We start from the raw sequence: 13,598 nt of genomic DNA on the forward strand, positions 1-13,598 counted from the left end.
GTATCGGATTATGTTAAGTAAGGTTTTAATTAATCTTGACCATTAAATTGCTTGCTTTGAATGCAAAGTATGTGAGGTGAGCATTATATGCTTTGAAAGTAGCTTGCGTGTTATGTTAGGCTTGGTCTTATAAATCTTTAGTCAAATGTTTAATGAACTCGTTGATTAGTAATTGAAGTTGGATGTTTGGTTTTGCATGTGATTCTTAAACAGCAGGTTTCGACCAAGAAAGAGTAAAGGTATAATGAATGTTTAGTGTGTTTATTATTATATGATAGTAAACATTATATGCAGCAGTGTTTCAATAATGTATATGGTTCATGGACAATCTAGTTAGCTAATTGATATGTATTTAGAAATTTAATGATAAGTTTAGCTTTGGATTTTGGTTAAATGCGCAGGTTGAAAGCATTCATAATAAGAAAGTTATAAGTATAAATGTCTAGTTTTATATTAAGTCTATGTCAAGTGCGAAAACATAATATACATTTGATATGTTTGATGATATGTATATTCGGTCCTATAGTTTATTATAGAAGTCATTGTATTCTTAAAAATCATAAAAAAAAATTGAGTAAAAGAGAAAGTAATGTGCTTGATACAAATTCTGAAATTCATTTATGTATTAAGCTATATATGCGTGTTTAACACTTAGACTTGCCATATTATTTAAGATTTTGCATGCTTGGTACATGTGTAAAGTGATTATGATTGCAAGTGTTTATTATTTATATACATATGATGGTTATAAGATTTTATTAATTAAACGTAAGTAGTGAATCGATATAATGCAATATATAGATTATAATTATTATTATTGTTTCATGTGGATAGTAAGACTATTTATATGTACATGAAGTGGAATGTTCTAATTTAAAGAATATATTAATTTATGAAGTTAATTTTAATTAATCTTTGAGACTTACGTTTGTGAATAATTATATATATATTTGTGTTCATTAGAGATCGTGTTTAATTCGGTAATGCCTTACGACTCTAATCCGGTGACGGATACGGGTTAGGGGTGTTACACTAATGGTATTTGAAAAAGAAATGAATTTGAAAAGTGGTATGTGATAAAATGCAAAATAAGTTCAAATCGAGTCCTAATGACTGAATGCCTATGAAAGAGCCATTAGGCTCGGATATGGTTGAAATACTGATATGGGATCAAACATATATGCTTAATGGTTGTTGTTGATAAATGAATAAGTATAAGCACCTGTGGATGTTAGTAAAAATTGATTACATTACATAAGAAGTGAATGATATGTGGCAAGTTAGTATGCTTATATAGTGATTTTACATGTTAATATGTTTGTATGTATGCTTATACTGTATAGTAAATAGTTGGCATGGAATTATATATTACAATTACTTATGTATCAGACTTGAATAGAACAAATACATATTGATTTTGAAATTTTTTTATATTGACTTAAATGATGAAAATACCACTGAGTGTTTTTGCTTAGCGTACAGTTTGTTTTCTCCTTGCATAGGTATAGTTGATTCCTGAGATCGTAAGTTGTAGACCCAGCATCCTGGAAACAATCCTCAACTCAACAAATTTTGTACTATATTGTTTTGAGTTAAGTATGGCATGTACCCAAGTCAAGTTGGTTTCGGATAAGTTTAATGATTTTGTTGTATTGAAGCTTGAATAAATAGCTTGATAATGGCTAAAAGATATAGTTAAACAAGTGGATTGGCTTGTATATTTTGCTATATGAAGGTTGGTCATATTGGAATTTCATACATAAATGTATGTATATTATCTTGATTAACATATGATAGATAGCATAGTTGTTTAATTAAAGTATGTGTATAAGTAGTTTAAGGACATAAGTGATTAATTGTTATAGAATTAAGCCTTTATGAATGTTGTATTTGATTGGTTTGACGAATGATTTAGGTATAAATTGATGTTCTAGGTGCAGCTTGTTGGAACCAATTGACAATTTGCAGTAATAGAATATCACGTTGCGATGTTGAGTGTACGTTGTCGCGACGAGGTCAGGCCATCATGCCACAACGTGACGTTGAGCATGGTTCGTGTTGGAAAAAAATAGATTTGAAAACAATTTTCTTGCACAATGAAAAATAAAAATTTTGAAAATCGAGCTGATTTGTGATATTTATAACAATAAACCTTAACCAAATCCGCACATGTGTTTTGGCTAGACGGATTCTTGTCATTCCCGATTTTGAATTGAACGACCTTCTTTGTTATTCTCATTCCACAAACTGCTTCGAGTGAAAAATCTCTTCTCATTGGAATCCGACAGAAATTGTTATTCAAAAAAATAGATTTAATAATTGAGAATAAATTCTCTCTATTTTCAGGCAGAGTAACAATATCTTAAAATTATGTATATTGCCCTACCGGTGCCATCTATTTATAAGAAGAAAAAGTAAATCCCTTGTTAATATGTAGAAGTTTATTTCAACTAGAAAAATAAACTCTTAATCTAACTAGAAGTATAGGTGGCAGCAACCCTAGTTAATTGATAATACTCTAGAGCAACATATTTTATGTGCTAATTGTATGTTTATTTTGAGTATGATCATACTAATTTGGGTTATTTTATGATCTTTTATCTTTTAGGGACTTAATTAAAGGCAGAAATAAATTTAAGGGAAAAAAGCATGAATTTGGAGATAAAGTAGGCCAACATGCGAAGTAGGAGAGAAATGGTGCCAAAAATGCAAGCATGGACGACATAAGGGCTAAAACGCAAAAGAATAGATTTTATAGCACAAGACTCTATTTTAATTTCAATTATATTAGGATAATTATTAAGGATTTTTATTTAGATTTAATTTTAGGATTTATTTTCATTTATCTTTAATTATTTGTATTTATCTTTTAGTATTTAATTAGGAATAGGCTAGGTTTTCTAGTACTATAAATAGGGGATGGAGTGACACTTATTGGACATCTATTTTTTCTATAAACACTCCCTCTCCCAAAAACTCTGTCTTTTATTCTCTCCATATTTTCTTCAATAAAAATCTCATTTCCATTATATTTATTTCTTTCCCAAAATCATGAGCCACTAAACCAATCTAGCCAAAGGTTTTTGAAATTCCCCAAAAAGGTTCATGAGGCTTAAAATCCACGCTTAGCCTTCTCAACAGGGTATTCATCGCTTCTCCGCATTACGGGGCTGACGCTTCCGTCCATGTCCCTTAATAGGTGATCTTTTAAACTTGTGCAAGGAATGGACACTTTATACATTTTGGGAAGGTTGCACAGTCAGTTCGTTGGCTTTCTGCATCAGAGGTTGGCGAATTCAAGAGACAAAATGGCGTGGTATTCGCCGTTAAGAACTGATGATCTAGCAGAAGATAGTCACACAAAAATGATTATTGGCTAGAGTCAGGTTCCACCAAATCTTAAGTCTAAATTCTTGGAGCTAGTGATCGTAAGCGTCTTCCTTCACTATAACTGGCTTATCCTGCTTGAGAAGGGTTACTTAAAAACCAATGATTGAACCCAAGGCAGATCGAGACAACCGGAGGATAGAATCTTGCCACATAAGAAACTCTCTCTTTTCCCAAACTCTATTTATTTTTATATTCTCCATTTTAATTTTGGCAATTTATTTAATTTCGCAATTTCAATCTGACTTCCAATTCTGTTTTTGTTTATTTTTCCAGATCAAAACTTTTAATTCTTTTTTTTCCCAGGAACATAAGTTTCCTTGGGCACAATTCTGCCCAGGATTTCAAGAAACAAGTATTCGTGCAATCCAATCCGTGAAGATTTGACCCTACTTCCCCTTTATTGTTCTTTTTCATTATTTTGTAGGAAATAGGATATATTTGATGCTCACACCGACCGCATTAAATTTTGGCGCCGTTGCCGGGGACTGGCAACGTACTAATCTTGGTTTTTTTTTATTTCTTATGACCAGATCTGCTCCAGGTACTCTTGCGTTTGATTCAGAGATTGAATAGACTGCGAAAGCTAATCATAAGGAAACAAAGCTAAGGAAAAAGCAGTCAGTGGTGGTTGGGACTCAAAGTAATCCACAGCCAGAAATCAGAATCGACGATGAAGCAGAGTCTAGGGTTAACGAAAACCCTACTCAAACATTAGAAAGCGGAAAAGTAGAAGTCGATTCCCCAGAAAAAAAGTGTTTAACGCTAGGGTTGACGAAAACCTTAATCTAGCATCTCAACCAATGTCTCAAATAATTCAGCAACTGGCCGAAGCTCCTGCAAAACAACCGCCACTATGCATTACGTATCCTACTATGGATACTGATTTTGAATTAAAATCAGGCTTAATCCAGCTACTGCCAACTTTTCGTGGGTTACAAAATGAAAATCCCCACAAGCACTTGAAAGAGTTCCATATGGTTTGTCTTAGTATGAAACCTCAGGGGATAACTGAGGATCAAATCAAATTGAGTGCTTTTCCTTTCTCCCTAGCAGATTCTGCTAAGGAATGGTTATTTTGCTTACCTCCTGGATCTATTATAACTTGGGCTGATCTTTCTCTTTTATTTATCAATAGGTTTTTTCCAGCATCACGAACAGCTGAGTTAAGAAAAGAGATCGTTGGAGTAAGGCAAAAAGAAGCAGAGTCTCTTTACGATTATTAGGAACGATTTAAGAAGTTGTGTGCAAGTTGCTCACAACATGGTATAATAGAACAATCTCTCCTCCAATACTTTTACGATGGCCTGAAACCTATGGAGATGAATATAGTAGATGCTGCTAGTGGAGGAGCGTTGGTTAACATGACTCCTCAACAAGCAAGAGACTTGATTTCTATGATGGCTGCAACTTCTCAACAATTTCGAGCCAATCCTGAACCCCCTAGAAGGGTTCACCAGCTAAGTAATTCAACCTTAGAAGATAAAGTTGATAGACTTACTAATATTGTGAATTCTCTTGTTGTAGAAAAAGCGAAACTAGCCCAATTATGCGAAATATATACTACCCCTGAACATACAACTGATGCATGTCCCAGTTTGTATGATGATACTATGGCCCATTTAGATGCTGTAGGAAATTTTCCTAGGCCACCACAAAGGCGATACGACCCTTACGCTAATACCTACAACCCAGGATAGAGGGATCACCCTAACTTAAGTTATGGGGCAACCCACGATATAACCAGCCATACCAAAACCGAGTTCCACAACAGCTACGAGATTTAGGTAATTCTCTAGAAACTTTGGTCAATAAATTAGTAGCTAATATGCTTGATTTTCAAAAGAAAACTGGAGTGTCTATAAGAGAATTGACCACATCAATTGAGAAGATGAGTTCTCAAGGGAAGCTACCGTCACAAACAGAACCAAACCCGAGGCAAAAATGCAAATGCAGTGATGCTGCGAAGTGGAAAGGTACTGAAACCAATTCCTGGCAAAAATCTTGGCCAAGAAATCACCCAGGAAAAGCCTGAAAATGACGAACAGGTCCGAGCGAAACCTTCGTTACCGAAAGTTCAACCTCCATTCTCAGGACAATTAAATTAATGTTAAAAGGTAAAGAAGACAAGGAGATCCTCGAAACATTCAGAAATGTCGAGATCAACATACCACTGTTGGATGCCATCAAACAAATTTTGCGGTATGCCAAGTTCCCTAAAGAGCTTTGCACCAACAAACGAAAACTAGCAAGAAATGAAAAGGTAAGTGTTGGTGAGAATGTTTCCGCAGTACTACAGCAAAAAATGCTAGCAAAATGCAAAGATAAGGGTATGTTAGTTATACCATGCAAAATAGGTCATTTGGGAATTAAGAAGACCGTGTGTGATTTACGGGCCTTCATAAATGTTATGCCTTATTCTATTTATGAATCACTTAACGCGGGCTTTTTGGCAAAAACAAGTGCTATAATTCAGTTGGCAGATAGACCTATTGTGCATCCCGAAGGGGTCCTCGAGGACATACTTGTAAAAGTTAACGAACTTATTTTCCCTGCAGATTTTTATATGATAAAAATAGAGGAGGATAGTGATCCTGGATCTTCAGACCTCTTGTTGGATCGACCTTTCCTTAGTACCGCTAGCACCAAGATCGACGTTCGAAACAGAACTCTTACGATAAAATTTGATGGGGAGATCGTGAAGTTTAATGTTTACGACGCCATTAGTCATCCAAGTAAAATTTTGAGCGTAAACCGTATCGACATAATTGACTCATTAGTTGACGAGACTTTTGAGGCGATTTATGAAGATAAATTTGAATTTATATTTGATGACCATAAATCTGTTAATGAATTATTATCTCCATCAAACACTAAACTTTTACCTTCTATTGTGCAGGCTCCAGAATTGGAATTGAAACTGCTTCTCGAACATCTTAAGTATGCATTTTTGAGGATGGGTAATACCTTACCAATCATAGTTTCAAACAAACTCTCTAAGCTCGAAGAAGAAAGTTTGATCCAGGTGCTAAAAAATCATAAGGAGGTGATTGGCTGGACCATTGCCGATTTAAAAGGAATAAGCCCTTTGACATGCACACACAAAATCTACTTGGAGGAAAACACAAAACCGAGGCGAGAGGCCCAAAGGCGGTTAAACCCGAATATTATGGAGATGGTAAAAAAATGAGATAATCAAGCTGCTAGATGCTGACATAATCTACCCCATTTCAGACAGCAGATGGGTAAGTCCGGTACAAGTCGTGCCCAAGAAAATGAGCGTGACAGTAAAGAAAAATGCTAAAGGCGACTTGGTACCAACTCGAGTGCAAAATGGGTGGTGTGTCTGCTTTGATTACAGGAAGTTGAACTCTTACACTAGAAAAGATCATTTCCCTCTTCTTTTCATAGATCAAATGCTTGAACGTTTAGCAGGTAAAATTCACTTTTTTTGTCTTGATGGATACTCAGGTTTCTTCCAAATTCCATTCACACTAGAGGACCAAGAAAAGACCACTTTTACGCGCCCATTCGACACATTTGCATACAAAAAGATGCCGTTTGGACTTTGTAACGCACCGGCCACCTTCCAGAGATGCATGATGAGTATATTTTCCGAATATGTGGAAATAATTATTGAAGTTTTTATAGATAATTTTACTGTGCATGGGAATTGTTTTGATGAACGCCTTAAAAATCTCATGATAATTTTAAGTAGGTTAAAATTTAATGTTGTCTTGAACTATGGAAAGTGTCATTTTATGGTAGACAAAAGTTTGATTCTAAGACATGTAGTTTCAGCTAAGGGAATTGAGGTCAATAAGGCCAAAACTGACATTATAAATTCTTTGTCATATCCCTATACTGTAAGGGAGATACGTTCTTTCCTTAGCCATGCAGGATTTTACAGGCGTTTTATAAAAGACTTCTCTAAAGTAGCTGAACCACTATGCGAGTTATTGCAAAAAGATAAGAAATTTGAGTTTGGCCCAAAATGTAAGGAGGCTTCGACGCACTCAAGCAGAAGTTGGTCTCCACTCTTATAGTGTAAGCGCCAGATTGGAAATACCCTTTTAAAATTATGTGCGACGCAAGCGAACACAGTGTGGGAGCCATGTTGGGGCAAAGGATTAACAAAGAGCCTCATGTCATTTGCTATGCCTCAAAAACCCTAGATGCTGCACAAAGTAACAACACCACCACAGAAAAAGAACTTTTAGCAGTTATATTTGCTTTAGATAAATTTCGATCTTATTTATTAGGATCTAAAGTGATTATTTTTTCTGACCATGCAGCTCTTATGTACTTGACCGCAAAGAAGGAGGCAAAGTCACGGCTCATTAGATGGATTTTACTGCTCTAAGAATTTGACATCGAGATTCATAACAAAAAGGGATGTGAAAACTTTGTGGCTGACCATTTGGGTAGGCTAAAAATATCTCATGATGACACTCCTATTAAGGATGAATTCCCTGATGAGAGCTTATTTTTTACCGAGGCTCATTACCCATGGTATGCGGATATAGTAAACCTCTTAACCACAGGTTCGTTGCCTACTGAATTAGCACGTTCCGTGAAGGACAAGCTTAGACGTGAAGCTCGCTATTACATTTGGGATGACCCATACTTGTGGAAACTCTGCTCAGATCAGATAATAAGACGATGTGTTCTAGAAACCGAGGTAACCTCTATCCTTACTTTTTGTCATACAGAAGCTTGCGGAGGTCACTTTGGCCCTAAATGGACTGCTCATAAGGTATTGGAGTGTGGGCTATATTGGCCCACAATTTTTCGTGACGCATATAATTTCTGTAAGTCTTGCGATAAATGCCAACATACAGGTACCGTCACTAAATGAAATCAAATGCCACTGTCCCCGATTCATGCATGTGAGATTTTTGATGTATGGGGTATTGATTTTATGGGCCCATTTATTTCCTCATTTAGAAACATATATATAATTCTTGCAGTAGACTATGTTTCTAAGTGGATAGAAGCAAAGCCTACTCGCAACGATAATGCTAAAACTGTTGTGTAGTTTCTAAAGCGAACTATTTTTTCTAGGTTTGGCACACCTCGAGCTTTGATCAGTGATCGTGGCACTCACTTTTGCAATAAAGTCATTGAGGCACTCATGAAAAAATACGGAGTTCATCATCGTATAGCGACAGGCTACCATCCCCAGACGAATGGCCTAGCAGAGATTTCGAACAGGGAGATCAAGACTATTTTAAAGAAAACAGTTTGGCTCAACTGAAAGGATTGGAGTCTTCAGCTTAATAATGCACTTTGGGCTTATCAACGACGTATAAAGAACCAATTGGCATGACCCCATATTGGCTTGTTTTTTTCAAAGCTTGCCATCTTCTGGTAGAGTTGGAGCATAAAGAATATTGGGTTGTTCGACAATGTAATATGGAATTAGAGCCTGCAGGGAGGGCAAGGAAATTGGACATCCAAGAATTGAAAGAAATACGAAACGATGCCTACAAGAATGCTCGCATTTATAAAGACAAAACAAAGTTGTTTCATGACAAAAAAAATAGTTCAGAAGTATTTTTTGGTAGGGCAAAAGGTTTTGCTTTATAACTCCGTATTAAAACTATTCCCAAGTAAGCATCGATCTCGATAGCAATGACCTTTTATTGTGACCCAAGTATTCACACATGGTGCAGTTGAAATAGAGAGTAATGAAACAAGAAAGCGGTTTGTAGTCAATGGCCAATGGTTGAAGCCATTTTACGAGAATTTTCAGGCCCAACCAGTCAAGAAAATTCAGTTAGAGCCACCATAAAACCAATCACGGCTTTAAGCTAGCGAGTTAAACAAGCGCTTATTAGGAGGCAACCCAACCTTTATTTTTTTACTTTACTTAAATTTTATTATTTATTATTTTATTTCATTTTATTAGTATCTATTATTTTATTTCATTTTATCAATATTTATTATTTTATTTAATTATTTATTATTTATTTTGGATATTAACAAAAATTCTCTTCTTCTGTCTAGGTAAACCGAAGCATAAATAGGGAGCACAAGGAGAAAAGATAAACCTGCAGCCAAACAGATCGTATTCCACTCCTATTCCAGGCTAGAATAGCGCCTTCCTGCCCTAGATTACCTAAAACCTACAGCCAAACAACTCTACTCCTGCAGCCAAACACTTCCTTTCAACCAACTAAAAACCCCAAACCCTAAAATTTTAATCCACTTTCCCTCAATTATTCCCTAGCCACCGAAACACTTTCACCCACCCCTCACCGCCGATTTACCGCAACCCATGGTGCACACCCGTAGCTGCGCCGCTGTCGAGTCGTCCTTCACCGTGAATAGCTGCCGCGCTGATTTTTGGCACCCCAACACGTGAATTTGGCTGACGGTGGGTCCTCCTCATCATACTTCCTATCGGCGTCCTCTTTTTCTCCTCCACACGAAGCCTCCTCCTCGTCTTTTTCTTCGTCGCACACCTTTCCCACGCCGTCTCCAAACGTCGATGACACCACAGTGTTCTCGATCCCTCTGTGCGCGCCGCCTTCTTTACTAAGCACTACCCCTTTTTCCCTCATCTCCGTTGCAAACTGAACCACCGCTGTCGCCATTTCCTCTACATGACGAACAAACCCTTCTTTGCCTTCCACCACCATTGCCCCTACCCCTTATGCACACGCCACGACGCCACCACCAAGTTCGGCATAAAAACCGTCACGACGACGGCACTGCCGTAGGACTACACAGCCCTCGGCCCAACCAACGGACTCAAGCGTCGGTCATTCCTCCAACTCCAACGCCAGCGCCCCCGAGCAACCTACTCGCTCTGGCACCCCCGATATTTGCGACAACCAGCAATCGCTGCCCACTCGTGGACGCACCTATCAATCTCGAGCAACTGTCTTACCACCTGAGTGTCATTTACATGGAAACTTAGTCTTTGATACTCCTATCAGCCGAAACAGGTATGATCATTTACGCCATAAACAACTCGTGCCTTGCAAATGTTTGTCATTACCTGTTTTGGATGCTTTACATCTTGCGACTGATGTTACTACTTATTTTCGCAATATTAGTTGGGTTGGTAATTTCATAATGCTCACTGTGCCTATTATGAGTTAGTTTTGGAATTCTATTCCACATTTCATTTTCAGCGACATGGTCAACTATCATTGGATACACCTAGTGTTGTTAAGTTTCGATTGTTTGGCACCATGCATAGTTTGTCCCTCACTGATTTTACTATTGTATTATCTTTTGTGACTGAGGATGATACTATATTCACTGCTTATGAAAATAGCCTATGCACTTTTTCTGTAGATTTTAAGGCTGAAGAGGCATTTTTTTTATTAACTGATAATGCCGAATCCATGTATAGCCCAAAAACATCAAAGGATTTATGGTTTCGTAACCTCGCTTTATGTTACATAAACCATTATTTGGCTTACAATTTTTCAGGCCGTCGAAATTCTTCGGCTACCGTCTCGAAGACGGAATTATTCTTATTATGGTGTATGTATACCGTTCGTTTGATGAATTTGGGTTATTGGTATGCGCTACAATTCGAACATGTTATAAATGCAATGTGACCTCTAATTTTAGGCTCTTTTATTACACAACTGTTATTTTCTCTGCATGGTATTAATACTCCTATATCAAATTTGCATGTTGCTTGTCAGACCAATCCTTTGTATGCCCAATGTCTCGACTTGATGGGACTGCTTCTTGGCACTCCATCCTCCTTCCGTTTTGTCCCTTCAGATGTTTGCTCCAAACTGACTGAATGAGTCTTTCAACGGTAAAATCACGATAATCACCCACTCAAGCCCAACCTTTGATGACCGTTGAACAACGCCTTGAGCGTATCGAGGCTCGAATCGACACTTTTGGCCAGCAACTAGTCGATCTCATTACCATCATACGCGAACGAAAGTAATTACACGAGGAGTTCCTCTGCACCTTTTTCTCATATTTGTTCATTCCACATCGAGGACTATAAGTTTTAAATAGGGGAGGCATTTCTCATTATTTCTGTCGTTTTAGATGCTGATTTTTTGTTATTACTGTTGTTTTGGTTGTTGCTACCCATATAATTTTTTTTAAGAATATTCTGCCTCTTTTCATGCCCAAGAATTTGACCACGACTTGCCCACTGTTTGACCCACATGCATGATTTTTGTCTACTGAGTTAGTTATGTTTTGCCTGTTCGATTGCATCTCCATTGTTTTATTCCTATTAGGATGAATAATTATGATTAATAGAGAATAATTATGATTAATAGAGTTAACCCTAATTTTCTTTTAGTAAATTTGATTAAGTCTAAATGAAAAAAGGACACTTAATACAATTGCATGCTTAAAATATGTTCATGACTATTAAGGTGGTTGCTGAAACTTATTTTTGACACTTGATTGTTGATCCTAAGTCCTCCAAAATTAAAATTTCGTTTAATAATAATGTTTCTGTGGTTATGAGCGCAGCTTAAGATGTGACTAGCTGAGTAACCGGGGTAGGGTGCTTGGGTTGTCATCCTATTTCGCGTCAAAAGGTTGTGTGACGTGTTAGGTAAAACTCCGCTAACCTGAATTAATTTTTAAGAATGTGTTGGGTTGAGTAACCGGGGTGAGGTGCTTTGCTATCATCTCTCTTCGCGTCAAAAGGTTCGAGATGTTCTTAAGAAAAATAAAAATTAGGAGTGTGTTGGGTTGAGTAACCGTGGTGAGGTGCTTGGCTGTCATCTCTCTTTACGTCAAAAGGTTCAATATATTTCTAAGTAAAAATAAATAAATTAAAAAGAAAAAAAAGAAGAAGAAAAAAAGGGGAAGATATATTAATAAAATGTGGGGACTAAAGGAAGAAACAAATAAGGTGTCTTGATGGGTTTGGTAAATTACATAATTTTCATGAAATAATCCAAGTTGATCTTAATTTTTATGTGTGTTAATTGGAATACTTTTCAATTTTACTCAAAGCAAGTTAAGGGTTCATTTTATTTTTCATATACATTTTGACTAACTTTTATAAAATTTTAGAGTAGTATTTCTTTTATGGTAGGACTTAATTTTCACAGTGGACACAAATCATACTTCAGAGCAAGCATGGGCTAAGTAGGGGGAATTTGATAATACTCTAGAACGACATATTTTATGTGCTAATTGCATGTTTATTTTGAGTATGATCTACTAATTTACGTTATTTTATGATCTTTTACCTTTTCGGGACTTAACTGAAGGCAGAAGTAAATTTAAGGGCAAAAAGTGTGAATTTGGAGATAAAGTGGGCCAACATGCGAAGTAGGAGAGAAGTGGGGCCAAAAATGCAAGCATGGATGACATAAAGGCTAAAATGCAAAAGAAGAGATTTTATAGCAGAAGACTCTATTTTAATTTCAATTATATTAGGATAATTATTAAGCATTTTTATTTAGATTTAATTTTAGAATTTATTTTCATTTATCTTTATTTATATTTAATTATTTGTATTTATCTTTTAGTATTTAATTAGGAATAGGCTAGGTTTTCTAGTACATTAAATAGGGGATAGAGTGACACATATTGGACATCTTTTTTTCTGTAAACACTCCCTCTCCCAAAAACTCTGTCTTTTGTTCTCTTCATATTTTCTTCAATAAAAATCTCATTTCTATTATATTTATTTCTTTCCCAAAATCATGAGCCACTAAACCAATCTAGCCGAAGGTCGTCAAAATTTCCCAAAAAGGTTCATAAGACTTAGAATCCATGCTTAGCCTTCTCAACAAGGAATTCATTGCTTCTCCGCATTACGGGGTTGACGCTTCCGTCCATGTCCCTTAATAGGTGATCTTTTCAACTTGTGCAAGGAACGGCCGCTTTGTACGTTTTGGGAAGGTTGTACAGTCAGTTTGTTGGCTTTCTGAGTCAGAGGTTGGCGGATCCAAGATACAAAACGGCGTGCTATTCGCCATTGGGAAGTGATGATCTAGCAGAATATAGTCTTACAAAAGCGATTATTGGTTAGAGTCAGGTTCCGTTAAATCTTAAGTTTAAATTCTTGGAGCTAGTGGTCGTGGTCATCCTTTTCCACTATAACTGGCTTATCCTGCTCGAGAAGTGTTACTTAAAAGCCAATAATTGAACCCAAGGCGGATCGAGATAACCGGAGACTGGAATCTCGCCACATAAGAAACTCTCTCTTTTCCCAAACTCTGTTTATTTTTATATTCTCCATTTTTTTTGGCAAT

This window comes from Gossypium hirsutum, chromosome A05 (genome assembly GCF_007990345.1).
Source record: "Gossypium hirsutum isolate 1008001.06 chromosome A05, Gossypium_hirsutum_v2.1, whole genome shotgun sequence".
NCBI classification, from domain to species: domain Eukaryota; kingdom Viridiplantae; phylum Streptophyta; class Magnoliopsida; order Malvales; family Malvaceae; genus Gossypium; species Gossypium hirsutum.